Source organism: Cryptomeria japonica, chromosome 5, assembly GCF_030272615.1.
Source record: "Cryptomeria japonica chromosome 5, Sugi_1.0, whole genome shotgun sequence".
Classification (NCBI taxonomy): Eukaryota; Viridiplantae; Streptophyta; class Pinopsida; order Cupressales; family Cupressaceae; genus Cryptomeria; species Cryptomeria japonica.
The window spans coordinates 269,950,560-269,966,811 of NC_081409.1; positions in this window are offsets into that span (position 1 = coordinate 269,950,560).

Consider the following 16,252-nt stretch of genomic DNA (forward strand, 5'->3'; position numbering starts at 1 on the left):
CAAAATTTGCATCAAAAACTACATATACCAATATATAAGAGTTTTTAAGGAGTGTTCACTGCAATTTTCAAGAAAATATCACTGAAAGTAATATTCATCTGAGTAAAATCATTATCCCATGTTTCCGATAATGTTTTAGTGATTTGAATGGTTTTCATAACTTGTGGAACAAATTCTTCCATTGCCCGTTGTAAGATGTCCACTTTAGGTCTCAACTGGTTCTTGAGCTCTTTCAAGGATCAGAGTCTCTTTGCCTGTTCACAATCATAAATATCTAACTGATGTTGCAAATTATCAACTAATTTGCCAAAGGCTAAGGTTGAATCCTGTAAAGGTATGTAAGCAATACATATCCTTTCCAGTTCCTATTCTATCTCTTCTCACGTCTTCTTCAAATAAGATAGAAAAATGAAACGTTAGATACCCTTCCTCCAGTTTGAATAGTAGTCTCCAAAAGATCTTTATTCAAGGATAAAGAAATCTTCCCTGTATCAATATCTTTCATTATTTGCTCTCCTCTCTTTTTTCTTTAATTCATCTCAGCTAAAGTCTGAGCAGATTCTTTAAGGGACTTCAGTTGGTCAAAAGCATGAGAAACCAACTGGCCAAGCTTACCGATAGGAGTTGACAAATTCCTAATGTTAGTCTCTGGTAGGAGACTTGACAAAATCTCTCAGCAGTTTGAATTGTTTCTACTTCTTTTCTCTATTCTTTTAATCTTTTCTTTTGAGCTCTAGATTGCATCACAAAAGCAATCTCCATGAGTTCAAATGCACTCATATTATCTACATCTATAGGCCCTTTGATGCCTATCGAGTCATTCTCATCATCAATTTATTGTTTTACCTTTGCTTTTTCCTTTTCTCCTATTTTCTCTGCTATCTTCTTTATTTTCTCTTTCACTTCCTCCTTTTTCTGTTTAGTTTCCTTCACTTCAACCTCTTTCTCAGGTTTCTCTTTCTCTATTTTTGCCTCTGTTTGTTTCTCCTATTTATCTGTTGTTACCGGTGGCAATTTATTTTCCACTTGGTCTTCTTTTTCTAGTGGCGGTTGATATCCACACTAGGTTCAATGACCAGTGCTTCAGCTGCTTCTTGTGTAACAAAAATGGCCAGTTGCTATAAAGGTTCCATAACTAGTTCAATTATATTATCAGTTGTATAAATAGTGTCCTGGATTTCATCAGTATCATCTGCAAAGATAGCCGGTAGAGAATTAGTGTCATCCTTATTCTTAATGGGATAGACAATATCTGGTGCAATAATTTCTTCTTCATCTAGCTCCGATTGAGCTCTAGTCTCTGTTTGATCAGTTTTACGAGACTTCATTTTCTCATGCATCCTTTGAATATTTCTAGCTATCTGATGAGTATCAACTTCACCAGATTGAACCTTTCCACTCAATAAGTTCAATCTTCTTGCCTTAGAATGAAATTGCCCTTTGAAATTATCAAGCAATGCTAACAATTCATCTCTAGGTAACTTAGGAAAATATTAAATGAAAACTCTATCAACAATCTCTTGATCTTGTTCAACAACCATCTTCCACTTATTTACAAGAATAGAATAAAAAGAATCAGAAATATCCTTTTCAATATCCCGAGGCAACCGTTTGTATTGACACAAGTGGTTGATTACCTCTTGAACAATTTGTTGCTTCTGATCATCATCAAATGAATCAAAACACTCTTTCACATTATCAAACCTATTCCTCCCTAATGTTTTTACTGTTCTCTCAAAATTAGTCATAGGCTTGTAAGATAAAGCATTAATAGGAATACTTTGCTTTGAAGTGTCTCCTACTGGTTTGGATTTCTTACCAGTTGCTTTCATTTTCTTTGGTTCCTCTTCAGTGTCGGTATCCTGAGATTCTGCTTGAAGAATAAGTTGCCTACCTCTCTTATTTTTTGTTGTCTTCTTCTTAGCATATACTTTGGGTGCCGGTTCCTTTTTGACTTGAATACTTCTTGTCACCCTTGTACCAGTGGTTACTGAAGGTGCTTGCTCAACTTTCTTCTTCTTCTCTTTGGCACTATTGGGTTGATCGAGTTCATTTCTTTCCTGGTAATTTCTCAGTCTTTTCTTCTTCTTATCCTTGGGAGATGCCAAAAGGTTGTTGGCATAACCGATTAGTAATTCATAGTTGACTTCATAAATCATTTCTTCCATCTCATCTTCCCTGGGTTCAATGGCCTCCATAAGACCAAAGTCTGTGGTAACTATGAAACAAATGTCTTTTGCAAAGTGTTTCACCACATATTTAGGTAGCCTTAACCTCATGCTCATATTATTTTGGAACTCATTAAAATATTTGTTCATAGCAACAAGAAATGTGTTCTTTACAACCTTAATGTTGTTCTTGATCTGAGTTGTTACCGATATGTCTTCAGACAATTGAATGCCACCAATTCCCGGTAAGAAATTATGAAAATAGAAGAATAGACCAATCAACAGTTGACCATATTTGAATCTTTGACTACTATCTTTCTTAATTGATTGCATGTTCAACATAAATTGGGTCCTTATTTCCTCGCATAAGTCATAATCTACATTCTCAACAATCATCCTATAAGCTGCATGCACAACAGCAGATGGCACACAGTTCATCCTGCTGGAATAAAATATCCTATAACCAATTACCATAGTTGCAAGTCTAACTGTTGGGTCTTTAATTTTGTTGACCAAAAATGCACAACCCTCAGAGGTGGTCTGATTTATTGCAATCACAGTCTCTTTTGAAATTTTCCTCAGCTTTGGAACTTCACCAGTTTGCCAAAAATCGGTCACTGCATGAATTGCTTCCCTCGTGATTGTATGCGACCTGTCAAGATACATATTCTCTCCATGCACATGACTAAGAATTATCTAACATACTCTTCTTCAAAATCTTCAAGAAAATATGTTGCATTATGAAAACCTTTTTCATAAACCCCAATGAACTCGGGTTTGATTTTCCCGCTTTTATCACACAAAGATTTGAGTTGAGAATAAATTTATAGTGACCCTAAATCCTTAATTTTACAGTCAATATAACTGGATAAATCACCTTTGATCACAACACCATCAGGAACTTGAGACAATGCATTATATGATAGTATTTTGTCTGATTCCATAGACTTCATAGGTTCAACAGTAATCATAAGTCTCTCTACTTGCTTAGACGATGATGCCATCTGGATAAACTTGATTTGAGAGAGATGAACAAAAGAATACCTTAATCCCTTCATGTTGGCAAGGTTTGTGGTTGATTTCTCGAATGTACACCCATTTCTCCTTTACTAATATTAAAAATCCAATTCAATCTTTCCATCCGCAACACAAATCCGTTCACAATCAGCTAGCAATTCTCTTTTTCACTTTGCAGGTGCTAAAAAACTCTCCTTGGAATGCAATTAGGGTAAAAGTAACATAGTGAAACTCTCTTTTATAAACTTACCCACTGCATTAATTACTCAATCGATAGGGTAAAAAACCCTAATATATCGCTTAACAAAACTTGTTAGATACTTGGTTAATCCCAAAGACATTGAGAGGGGGGGGTGAATCAGTGTCTGACCAGTAGATGAAAGATTTAAACTTATTTGGAATTTTTGTAACTAAAATTAATATACTGGTAAGCAAACAATAATGTAGTAAAGAGAAACAAAAGAATCAACATCAATGCACACCATAACATAGATATTTTGGCGAGGAAACCCAGTAAAGGAAAAACCTTGGTGGGATTTGTTACCCACAATATTTACTCACTGGCCAATATGACTAAATATTACTCAATACAAAAGGGTTTTGCACATGCAGGAAGGCCAACAGCCTAGAGCTCACTGCTCAACAAAAATGGAGTCACACTGACTACAATACTGATGCAAACATAAAATTGAACTCTTACAACTTGCATCAAAATATTGGATGAGTTCTCTATTATGCTCTGTCTGATACCAATTTTGCCTCTACCAAAAACCCTAGCCGGTATGATATCAAATGATTCTGCTTACATAGAATAATCTTCGCTCTTCTCTTCTTCTTATTCACTCCAAAATAAACACATCAAAATGCATACACAACTATTCACAATCGTATCTCTATCCTATCTCATATTACCACTTTTTTCTTTTTTAAATGACCTACAAATATATGAGTTTTTACAATACAACATGTCGACCATACAATTATAATTTACATTACAATTTATTTCACATAATCGATACTATTGTCAAGTCATCCTGGAATGCCAGTATGATTTGTTGTCAGTGTAACCTGGATGCCGGTGTGAATAAACCTTTTTGTATTTGCCGATGCTGGTAGGTGAAGTCTATTGCCGATTGAACCTATAGAACCTTGTTGAACCTTGTTGCCATCAATGACAACATCTACCTTTCCCATTTGAGTGTATAATGACAATAATCTCCCCCTTTGGAATTGATGGTAACACTCATGAGAAAAATCAAAAACCAAAACTGAGAGTGCTCCCCCTGAGCAAATGATCTCCTTCTGTTCACTTTTCACCATGCCTTACTCTGTACATTTTTCTCACTATACCACTCCCCCTTTGACATCAATGACAAAGGATTTCAAAAGTATCAAAAATTCAAAAATTACCTAGATACCTAAAGTCTGTTATGTACAATTTGAAAAATATCTGCAAGAACTAAGTTAAGATGTTGCAAGAACTTTGTACTATCGGTAATTATTGCTTCAGTCTACCTGATCATCTCGGTAAGATAGTCCATTTGTTGTTCCGGTGATCTATCTCCTTGAATTTTTTCCTTGGATAGTTCATTCCGATGAGTTAGTAGATTGTCCAATCTTGGACCAAGCTTATTCTTCAACTCCTGGGTTTTCATTTTCAATCTAGCCTTTTCTTTTTTCAGATTTTCAATCTTTTCTACATGAATAGCCATTTCCAGATCTAAGACTGATGTTAGTTCTAACCAATTATGTTATCTGCAATATCATCAATCTCCTTCCGAGTTTTCCTGATTTGATCATCAATATCTTCAGTTAAATGATGAGGTTTGCAAGCTTCTTGGTATAATTCCTTATATTCCAAAATAGTGGAATTCAATACCGGTAGCAATGAATCAATCTGCCGAGTACAATCCTTTATGGTTTTACCAAATAATTCTTCATTTTCTTTATTAACTCTTTCTTGAATAGTCTCCTCATTTATTTTTTCTAATGTCTGAATGTTAGTAGAAATGAATTTAGACAATGTGTCCAATTTACCTATTGGGCCAACAATGTGATCTACCTTGCACTCGGGTGCAAACATCTGCAAAATCGGTAGAGAGTCATCTATAGCCTTGAATGCTAAGGAATTACACTCAATTATTTTCTTTATAGAATCCAAAAGTACTTCGGTGATAGTTGTGGGTTTGAAATCCACAGTGGAAGTACTGGGAGAAGTGCTAGGTTATGCATTAAGTTTCTTCTCTTCTCTTGTAATCTGTTCAGCTACCTTAACCACTTCCTTATCCTTATTCTCACTCTTATTCTCTGTCGGTTTAGATGCTATCTATTCTTGTTCTTTTTTTGTTGGTATCTCAACATTCTGCTAAGTGTCAACTACCTTGACCGGTGAGTCAGAGATCTAAACATTTACAGATTCAGATTTCTTCTCCTCAAAACTTTCTGAAATAGAGGTATTATCCATTACAATATTGATGTCCAGAGTGTCAACATTCATTGTAAATAGAATGTTTGACTTGGGATCAACATCATCTATTTTTACTTCCTCTGATATCTTTTCTTCCGACTGATTTTGCACATTTGCCGGTGTCTCTACTACTGCCGGTGGGGTGTCCTGAGCCGGTGGTGGTAAGTTATCTTTTATTGTGAAGTCAAGTACACTGCCAACCTTATTCTTTCCTTTATCTTGTTTTTGGTATACCTTAGTAAAATAATTGTTGACCTTTTGTCTTTCTTTTTCTTCTCTTCTCTTTCTCCACAAATAAAATATCCCATTTATCTGTTGTCTCATCTTCTATTTCCTTTATTCTTCTGGCCATGAGGCTTACTTGTCGATGACCACTTGCAAAAATAGTTATGTTGGCTTGAGTTATCAATTCATCTATTTCTTGTTTAGATTTAACTGGATGAAGAACCAATAGTGCTTCAACCTTCAATTTCTTATCCAATTCCATAATAGACATTCTTTTAGCTTCAAGTCTCAAATATAAGTCATTAGGGAGAACATCAATGACTTCAATAAGAACTTTCTTATATATATCTAAGTACAAAATCATGCTCTCTTCAATAGTGTCTTTATTTGAATCTTTAAAAGAATGATAAAACTTACTAACATTATTGAGATTTCCATCCTGAGTTATTTCATTAACAATCTCTTTCGAGGAAAGAGTATCAGATACCTTTTGTTCTAGTTTCTACTATGTAACCTTCTTCTTTGGACCGCTAGGCTCTCTCACAACCCATTATTTCTTTCTAAGTGTCCTTGTCTTCTTAGGTGATGGAGCAGGTGCTAGTGACGATTTTCTCTTCTTCCTATCCACCCTTTTAAATTCTGCAACCTTGTCACTATCTGAGTCAGATGAGGTAACAATAGGGGAAATATGTATTACTAGTTGTTGTTCAAATTTTCTTTCTTTTGCAGCAACACCACTCATCTGATCAAGTTTCAACAATCCCTTTGTAACATCTTCAACAAACTTTGAAGCATCTTTCAATATTTTATCTCTTTTCTTCCTTTGCTTTTGAATATCAACATCTTTTTCTACGGTCTCAGCAGTGCCAAAGATCTTTTCACTAGGTTCTCGTGGTGCATCTAGTAGTATCCTAGCATAAGATTCCAAAATGTTTGAGTCCACTTCATATCCCATCTCAGTTACCCAGACAGTTCTAGGTTTAACTGCCTCCATCCATATTTCATCTCTCTTAATAACAAAGCATATCTATTTGTCATATTTATCAACAATATTCTGAGGGATTCTTTCCCTTTGCTTCATTTTAGCTTTAAAGTTTTTGAAATATTCCTTTACTTGCTTGTTACCTTTTGAACCCATGCCGATAATTGCCTCCTTAATCTATTTTCCAATAGAAATATCATAGGCAAAGTCTTTGTGGCCTATACCAGGAATCGCCTTTGAGAAGTATAGCATTAAACATACAATCAAATTTCCAAATTTGAAGGTTCCCTTTTTGTCACCTTTGATTTTGTCCAAATTTTCTATCAGTTCATCTTTCAACCACTCACAAATGTCAATTTGAGCATTGTTCTTTACCATCTCATAGGCACTATGAATGCATAGACTGGAAACAGAATTGAGCCTATTTGTATGTGCAACCTTATATCCAATAACCATACTAGAATATTTAACATTGTTATCAGTTATGTCGCTAACCCTGAGTGATCTATTATCAGATGTAGTGCCGGTTAAGTTCATAACCTCTTTGTTTGGAATTTTATTCTTCTTCTTAGGGCTTGTGCCAGTAGAGGGTAAACCTATAACAACCCTAATTGCTTCCTTAGTGATTTTCTAAACTGAGTCTAGCCATAAGAATTCACCATGAACTCTACTAAGAACATATCGAACAATTTCATCTTCGAATTTAGGCATATGAAGGATGTCTACGAACCCTAAATCTTCCACAATCTTATGTTAAGGTTTGATTACACCTTGTTTGTTTGTGATGACATTCATGAAAATTTTCTTTATACTCTAAGACCCTAAATCTTCAATATTACAGTGAATGTATGCCCTAGGGTCTTCTGCAAGTGCAACTCCCTTCAGAGTTTTTGAAAATGCACCAATAGAGTCATCCATCTTAGCTATCTTAGGGATTATCTTAAATACTGGTCTAGGATGTTTGATATTCTCCACAATAGTAGGGTTTGCAATGAATTCAAGAATGAAAGATGAAGAAGCCATGTCGTAAAATAAATACATTTTAAGTGAAAACCTTGGATGCCCGAAAAATCTTTGTTGCTTTTCTTTTTGAATGCCGGTACTCTACTTATGTGCTCTTCGAATACTTGAATGCTTTTTGAATCGAAATGAGAAATTTCACTGCTTTATAACCAAAAAGTTAACTGACAACCGCATTAAATGCTTCGTCAATTATGTAACTCAACATATGTGTCAGTAAAGAAGAATTATGACTTCTTACCACCATTTGAGGGTAAAATGCATGAGCTTCAATTAGTTGCCTTACCCCTAAGGATTATTCCTTAGTTAGATGAAGAATCTCTTATCGGTGCAGGATTGCTCTATTCTGCCAGTGCAGAGCCAGATTCACCATTTGTTTGATCTCTCTTCTTGACCCATTGTTTAGAGAAATTCTTGCTTTCTTTCTTTCACCTTTTCCTTTCCTTTGTCATTAGATCCTCTATTGTTTGTTTGTACATTCTTACTTTTGCAAAATCTTGCAATATGCCCAATCTTGTTGCATGCATAATAGGTTACATTATTTCTTTGAATAGCTTTTCCATAACCTTGCCCGGTTTGAGTTCTGCATTGATTAGATAGATGTCCAAATCTACCACAAGCATAGAATTTTACATTCATTCTACAATTGTTTGAGTTATGACCATGTTTATTGCATTTGGAACATTGATCGATGGATGAGTTTGTATTTTGATTATTCCTATATCTACACTGATTTGCTCTATGACAAAATTTGTTGCAATTAAAACATTTTCCATTGAATTTATAAACATTGGGTTGCCTTACTGGTTTGCTATGATCATGATTGTTTGCAGTTCCAAAACTTTCTCCATGTTCAAATCAAAGTCCAATTGTATCTTTATCAGGTTTTTGACTTTTCAGCATATCATCAAGCTTGCCTGAACTATTTTTGAATTTGTCCTTGTATTCATTTGCAGTGACCAACTCACCTTCTAGAGTGCTAACTTGTCTTATAAGTTCCTCTTTGTCATGTTGCATCTGAATCAACTCTATTTTAAGTATATCATTTTCATAACTAAGCCTTGTAGATTCATCTGATCATTCATTAAGTTGTCTAGCCAAATCTTGGATCTCATTCTTAATGTTACTATTCTCTTGTCTCAGTTTCTCTGCAATATCTCTGAGAGTTTCTTTTTCTGCATCATTTTGTTTTTGCAATTGCACATGTAATTATTTTCTCTTATTCTATGCCATGACCAGGTTTTGTTAAAGTGCTTTGATGAATTCTTGAGCAGATCTACATTCTTCTTCCAGTTTGATATTCTTTAATTTTTCTGCATCAAAATCTTCAAGAGTCACTTCCAACTATTGTCTCAAACTTTCCATCGGTACTGGTTTCAGAATCTTCCTCAAACTGTTAGGCTTTTGCAAATAGAGGACCAGGCTCTGATACCAATTGTTAGATACTTGGTTAATCCCAAATACACTGAGAGGGAGGGTGAATCAGTGTCTGACCGGTAGAGGAAATATTTAAACTTATTTGCAATTCTATAACTAAAATTAATATACCGGTAAGAAAACAATAATGTAGTAAAGAGAATGCCAGTATGCCGGTGTGAATAAACCTTGTTGTATCTGTCAATGTCGGTAGGTGAAATCTATTGTTGGTTGAACCCATAGAACCTTGTTGAACCTTGTTTCCATCAATGACAACATCTACCTTTCTCATCTGAGTGTATAATGCTACCAAAACTCACTTATACCAATAGGTATATAATGATTTGATAATCCTTTGAAAATTGATAGACAATGATATCAAGAATTCTCACAAAACAACTCAAAATACAAAAATCTCTTACCACACATTCTTTAAGGGGTCCGAAAGTAGATTTATGGTTATGCTCCCCTTAGGTCTGTTTGAAAGGGCTTAGTTCAGAGGTGCAGGATTTTCCAGACTAGGTATAGGGATAAACTCTTCTACAAACTTGTCCTCACTCTTCTTCTTCTAGTTTCTATTCATCTCCTCTCTGGTTTCCTCAACATCAACCTTCTTCTTACCTTTTTGATCTTCAGAGTGGTTAATTGGTTTGTTCTTCCTGGTTCTACAAAACTTTGCCATGTGTCCCAGTTTATGACAATGATAGCAAGCCATCCCAGATGATCTCCAAGGTCCTTTATTACCTCTTCCAGTTCTCCTTCTGCAGTTCATAGCCACATGACCATAATTATTGCAAATGGTGCAAATCATATTTGTTACCTTTTCCATGTCATATGGACTAAACCGGTTGACATAGGGTTTCTGCTAGTTCATGTTTCCCCGGTTGCCATAGGTTCTTCTCCTGTCACCATTAGGTCTTGGATTCATGTGAGATGTCAGATTTTTTGATCCATATCTGCATTCAATTGATCCATGTCCATACATGTTGCATGTGAAACAATTACCTTCAAATCTCCTAGACACATACCTAGCATTATCATTATAGCCTTTGTTCACATTAGGTTTTTTTCTACACACATTAGCAGTATGTCCAAGTTTGTGATAGATAACGCAAACAGGTTTGAAAGCTTTCTTACCGATAGGCTTGTTAGAATTAGGAGCAATGTTACCTTTGTGCATGTTGCTCATGGTATTGGAAGATTCTCCTTTCTTAGATATATTGAAACCTAGTCAAGATATGTCACCTTTCATCCTCTGAGATTGGATATGCTCATCTAGTATAGAAGAACTCTTATGGAACTTTTTAAGCTTCCCATTAGCCTCAGTGAGTTCTTTGGTAAGATATTCATTATGTTTTATCAAACTCTCTCTTAGAGATGTTTCCATTTCAAGATCTAGCTGCAAAGCTTCTTTTCCTTGCTTCTCTTCATGCCAATGCTCATGCAAGGTTGCATTCTCCTGTTTGATCTTGAAAATATCATGATCTCTCTCTTTGATTAGGTCTTCAGCTATCCTTCTTGCTTCAATCTCTTGGCTCATATGGATTGTTAGGGCTTCTAGCTCTCTCCTTAGATTTAGCTTTTCACCATTCACTTTTTCAACTTCTTCAGCCAATGCATCAATGTTGGCCTCATCTAAAGAACTATTGTCAAATATCTCCAATAAGTGCTCAGTTAGCTCTCTCCTTTTGACTTGTGAAGCTTTAATACTGATCCTTAGGGTTTCAATCTCCTCCTTGGTTGCATCAAGCAATCTAGCCATCTCTAAATAACTCATATCCCCCATGGTGGCTTCAAGGTTTCCTTCCAAGTGATTAAGCCTTAAGGAAGTTAGGCTCTGATACCAATTGATAGACTTATAAAGCACTGAGAGGGGGGGGAGAATCAATGATAGAAAAAACAATAACACTTTAAACATAGACCAGTAAAGACAGTTAAACAACTTACTAAATACTATGCATGCAATCCAAAGTGATATTAAAGAATCCACAAGTAGTAAAACATCCACCATAACACAAGTATTTATACGCGGAAAACCCAACTGGGAAAAACCACGGTGAGAAGGGACTCACAAGTTAACTATCTGCAGTAATAGGTAACTAACCAGTTAAGGTCTACTAAGTACTCTGCTAGGAGCGAATCCTGTTAAATATCCCAAAGCCCTGTTAGGAGCTATACCCTATTAAAGGTAGTACCCTAACTTTGGTAGAGGATTTCAAACCCAAACTAATGGATCACCTGCTTAAAGGAGTTGTATAATGAATCTTGTTAGAGCTTACCCGGCTAGGGGATTTGACTATTGTAGTGCTTAGAAAACAATAGGTGGTGTGATCTATAAGTAGCACAACTTGCTTGAATAGATCCTTTTTTTCTCACTCAAACCTCTTTTTCTCACTCAAAACTGCATCGCCGGCATACTCTACAACACCTTCAATAAATCGCAACAACTTAACACTTCTATCTCACATCATAAAAATAGTTCATCACAATGTCATTATATAGACATTAGATTTCATGTCAGGTCAGGAATCACATGACAATTTCCTAGGCATAGTGTATCTGGACAATCTTGCATAACACATCACAGATTGCCACCAAATTTGTCGGTTAGGGATAACTCATCACGACCGGTGATAACTCATCACAAAATCAGTGAAATTGGTTGTAACACCGATATCGGTTAAGAGTTAACCTCTTCCAACTCATAGACTGATTGTCCTCCATTTGCTTCCTTGTTCATCTCCGTTGAATCTCCAAGCTGGTGTCATGCCATTCCTGCATATACCGGTTGTCCACATATACCAGTTAGACACCTTAAAAAGTAATTGGACTTCTCTATGCATATAATATTGGTTTTTTAATACAAAGACTTAGGAGTAATATCAGTTTGTCTTAACTAAGATGACTTTGACAATGTGAACATCTGTGTGTGTGTGTGTGTACATGTGCCATCAATGACAACACATGAAGTCATCCATTACAATCATCATCAAGCCAACAAATCCATTCTTGATAGACTTCCACACATCAAAACCAAGAGAGGAAATATAGGTCTCCATTCTTCTGCTCTAGAAGGCATAGTTATATCCATAAAACATGGGGGCTTTTGAGGAGGCAGACTCATTTCTTGCCATTGTGTTCTTTGACCAGAATCTACCCAAGATAGAGAAAGCTTTAATCAACTGGGAACCTAGGCTCTAATGCCAATTCTTGAGCACAATGTACCACTGAGAGGGGGGTGAATCAGTGGTTCCTAAAAATCTTTTCTCTTTAAACCAAGCTTTGAGTACCGGTTAACAACCTAAAGACTAAGCAATCAAATCGGTAAGGTATGAGAGGATATCAAAAGAGGAAAATACACAAATGCATAACCCACAACACTAGATGTACAAGGAAAACCCAATATGGTAAAAACATCAGTGAGAAATGTTGTTGGAGGCTATTGCTCCAATCCAGCCTCACAGTGATGTTGGCCATTTAGATGCTTGACCGACACCCTTCTGGTCCCGCTAGGTTGAGTGGTTTTTGGTTAACTTGGATCTGACATGATCTTGTAGGCTTCGATATAATCTGGTGATGGAATTGGCTTGTTCATGATACTTATACTCATATTTGATCAGTTGGTTTTAGTCTAGAGATTGGATGCTATCCTGCTTGCTTAGAAGATTGGTTTATGGTTTCGGTGAGGGTTTCACCGGAAGACGTTTTGATAAAGATCTTTGATGAATTACATAAGTGGTGTTGGTGAAGTTTTTGGTGGAGTTTCAGGATGCTATTGGTGATCGTTTTTGAGACTTGGTGGTTGGAGATCATTGCTGAAGCGTGTGGACCTATATTTGGTCCCGGTTGATCTAGGTTATGGACCGAATTTAATGTAATATGTGGATATGACCTACTGATGTATTTCCAGGATGTCTTATGTGTTGATATTACTTGTTTTGTCTAAGGCCGACATGGTTTGTAATTATGTAATCAATTTATTGTTTGGTGGTTGACCTGATTGTTTATGGTCGAGGGTTTTGTATAAATAGATGTAAGATCTCATTGTAAATCATCATGGTTAATGTAAGAGGTCATGGTCAAGGAATGTAATGTGGGAATAATGTAATATCATTCAAGCAGAGGAGTTGGTCGATCATTGGAGATCGAATTGGGTTTATGTAAGAGGATTTAGTCCCTCGGTATTGAGCTTAATCAAAACTGTACTCAGGCATAGGAGATGCTATCTTTTGCAGTTCAACACTTCTCCGGATTTTAGACTGGATTTGTATATAGTCAGTGAGGCTCCTTTTGTAATGAGTAGTGCGCTCTAGGTTGTTGGCCTTCCTATAAGTGCAATCCCCTTCATTGTAATTCACATACTGCAGAAGTATTATCTGACTATGGGTAGGCTTCCCATCATGTTTTTTCTCTTTACTGGGTTTTCCACATACAGATATTGGTGTTATGTGGATGGCTTTTATTATGCGATTATTGTTTATGATTAATTGGTTTATCTTCTATTCCAGTATTAATATTTTGTGTTCCGGTATTAAAGTTTAAATTGATAATGGTTCCTGTAATCTGTGACAACTGATTCACCCCCCCCTCCCTCAGTTGTCTTCCGGTTATCTGAACTATCTAACAATCGGTATCAAATTTGTGGTCCTCTTTGTAGAAAGCTTAACCACTTGAGGAAGATCCTATGGCAACTAACAGTTCAAGTTCATCCAGTTATTCTGGATCTATCTTTCAAAGGGATATTCTGAGGATTGATGGAGCAAATCACACAATATGGAAGATTCAGATGGAGACTCATCTGAGATGTCTTGGCAAGGAGATTTGGGAGATCACACACAATGGTGTCACACCCTATAATTTGGGATCTGGCAATCGTCCCCCGACAAACCTGGACAAGGAGCTTGAGAATGATTGTAGAGCAAGAGGCTTCTCTTGTATGCACTTTCTGATCAGTGAATAATGGGATTAACCAACAAATCATCAGGAAAGGCTATATGGGATAAGTTGGAGACTATTAATGAAGGTGACCCTACAATGAATATTCCTAAACTTGATGGTTAATGGGTGAGATATGAAAACCTAAAGATGTAAGAAGATGAAAGGATTGCTCCATTCATGCAAAGGGTAAATGAGAATGTTATGGGAATTCAATATTATGGTGGAACTCTGAGCAAAGATGAAATTGTTTCTAAATTCTTGAGAGCCCTACCACCAACTTACAAAATGAAGGCTACTACTATTAATGAATTGAGAACAATGGCTAATACATCTGTCAACCGAGACACTTTGGTGTGGAAACTATCTTCTTTTTAGCTTGAAGGATTTGGACCTTCTGGAGCTATGAAGACTGAACCTGCTTCTCATACATCTACATCTACAACCGGTAAGAAAGAATAGAAAGCTTTATATGCAAAGGAGTTGGAAGATATGAAGAGAGAAGATGATGAGTTTGAGCAATTTTTAATACTATTTGCTAGAAGAGTACCTAAAGGACCGATAGGAAGTAAGTATGAAGGAAAAGAACCTTTTAAATGTTTTGCATGTAATAAGATTGGTCATTTTGCATCTAGATGTCCTGAAAGGAATTCAACATTTGAAGAAAGAGTTAACAGATTATTTAAGCCTAACCATGGATATTAGAACAAGTATAAATACAAGAAAAATAGAGATAAATCATGCTATATAGCGGATGAGGAAAGCATTATTGATTCAGATGATGAACCGACAGAATACTCTGCTAGTGGATCCAGCAATGGGAAGAAATGGGTATTCCTGGCTATCAAGGAAGATGATCCGATGGTGGAAGAGAATGTACTTGAAGAGAAGGCATTTTTTTCTAAAATTGAAGACAAGGATGAATGGGTAATTGATAGTGGTTGTTCACATCATATGACTGGAGATAAAGGGAAGTTTCTATCTTTGCAAGAATTTGATGGTGGTCTAGTTAGATTTGGAGATGAAAAATCATGTATGAGTAAAGGAAAATGAACTATATCATTGGATGGTAAGAACAATACTGACAATGTTTATTATGTTGAAGGTTTGAGGCATAATATTTTGAGTGTAGGACAATTGGTAGACAAGGGATTTCAATTATAGTTCAAGGACGGGAAATGCCAAATCATTAACAGATCTGGCTTGGAGATTGCAACTGGTACAAAGACAGAAGGTAATATATTTTACTTAAACTCCGTTGAGAAGACATTTTTGATTACATAGATTGATGAGAGTTAGCTATGGCATACAAGGCTATGTCATGTAAATTTTGATTGTATTGTGAAGATCAGTTCAACTAAGGCTGTTAGGGATATACCTAAGATTATGAAGCCCTATAATCCGGTATGTAAAGAATGTTAAATGGGTAAATGGGTCAGAATGTCTTTTAGGAGTATACAACATAAATCAAGTGATGTTCTTGATCTTATTCATACTGATTTATGTGGCCCTGCTAGAGTTAAAAGTTTTCAAGGTGATAGATATTTTATGCTAATCATTGATGATTATTCTAGAATGATGTGGCTTACTTTTTTGAGAGAAAAATATGAAGCATTTGAAAAGTTTAAAATCTTTAAGGCTAAAGTGGAAACTGAGACAGGATTGCAGATTAAATGTCTAAGATTAGATCATGGTTGAGAATTCACATCCAGTGAGTTTAATAACTTTTTTGACAACCATGGTATAAGAAGACAATTTCCTTCTCCCCGGACACCTCAGGAGAATGGAGTTGTGGAAAGAAAGAACAAAACTATCTTGGATTCTGCTAGAACAATGATGATGGAAGCTAGTCTACCTCATATCTACTGGAGATAAGCAGTGAATATAGTGGTTTATACATTCGACTAAGCACATATCAAAGGAGAAACCGATAACACACCTTATGAATTATGGTTTCGAAATACACATACAATTAAGTATTTCAAAATTTTTGGTAGTAAATATTATATCAGGAGAGATGAT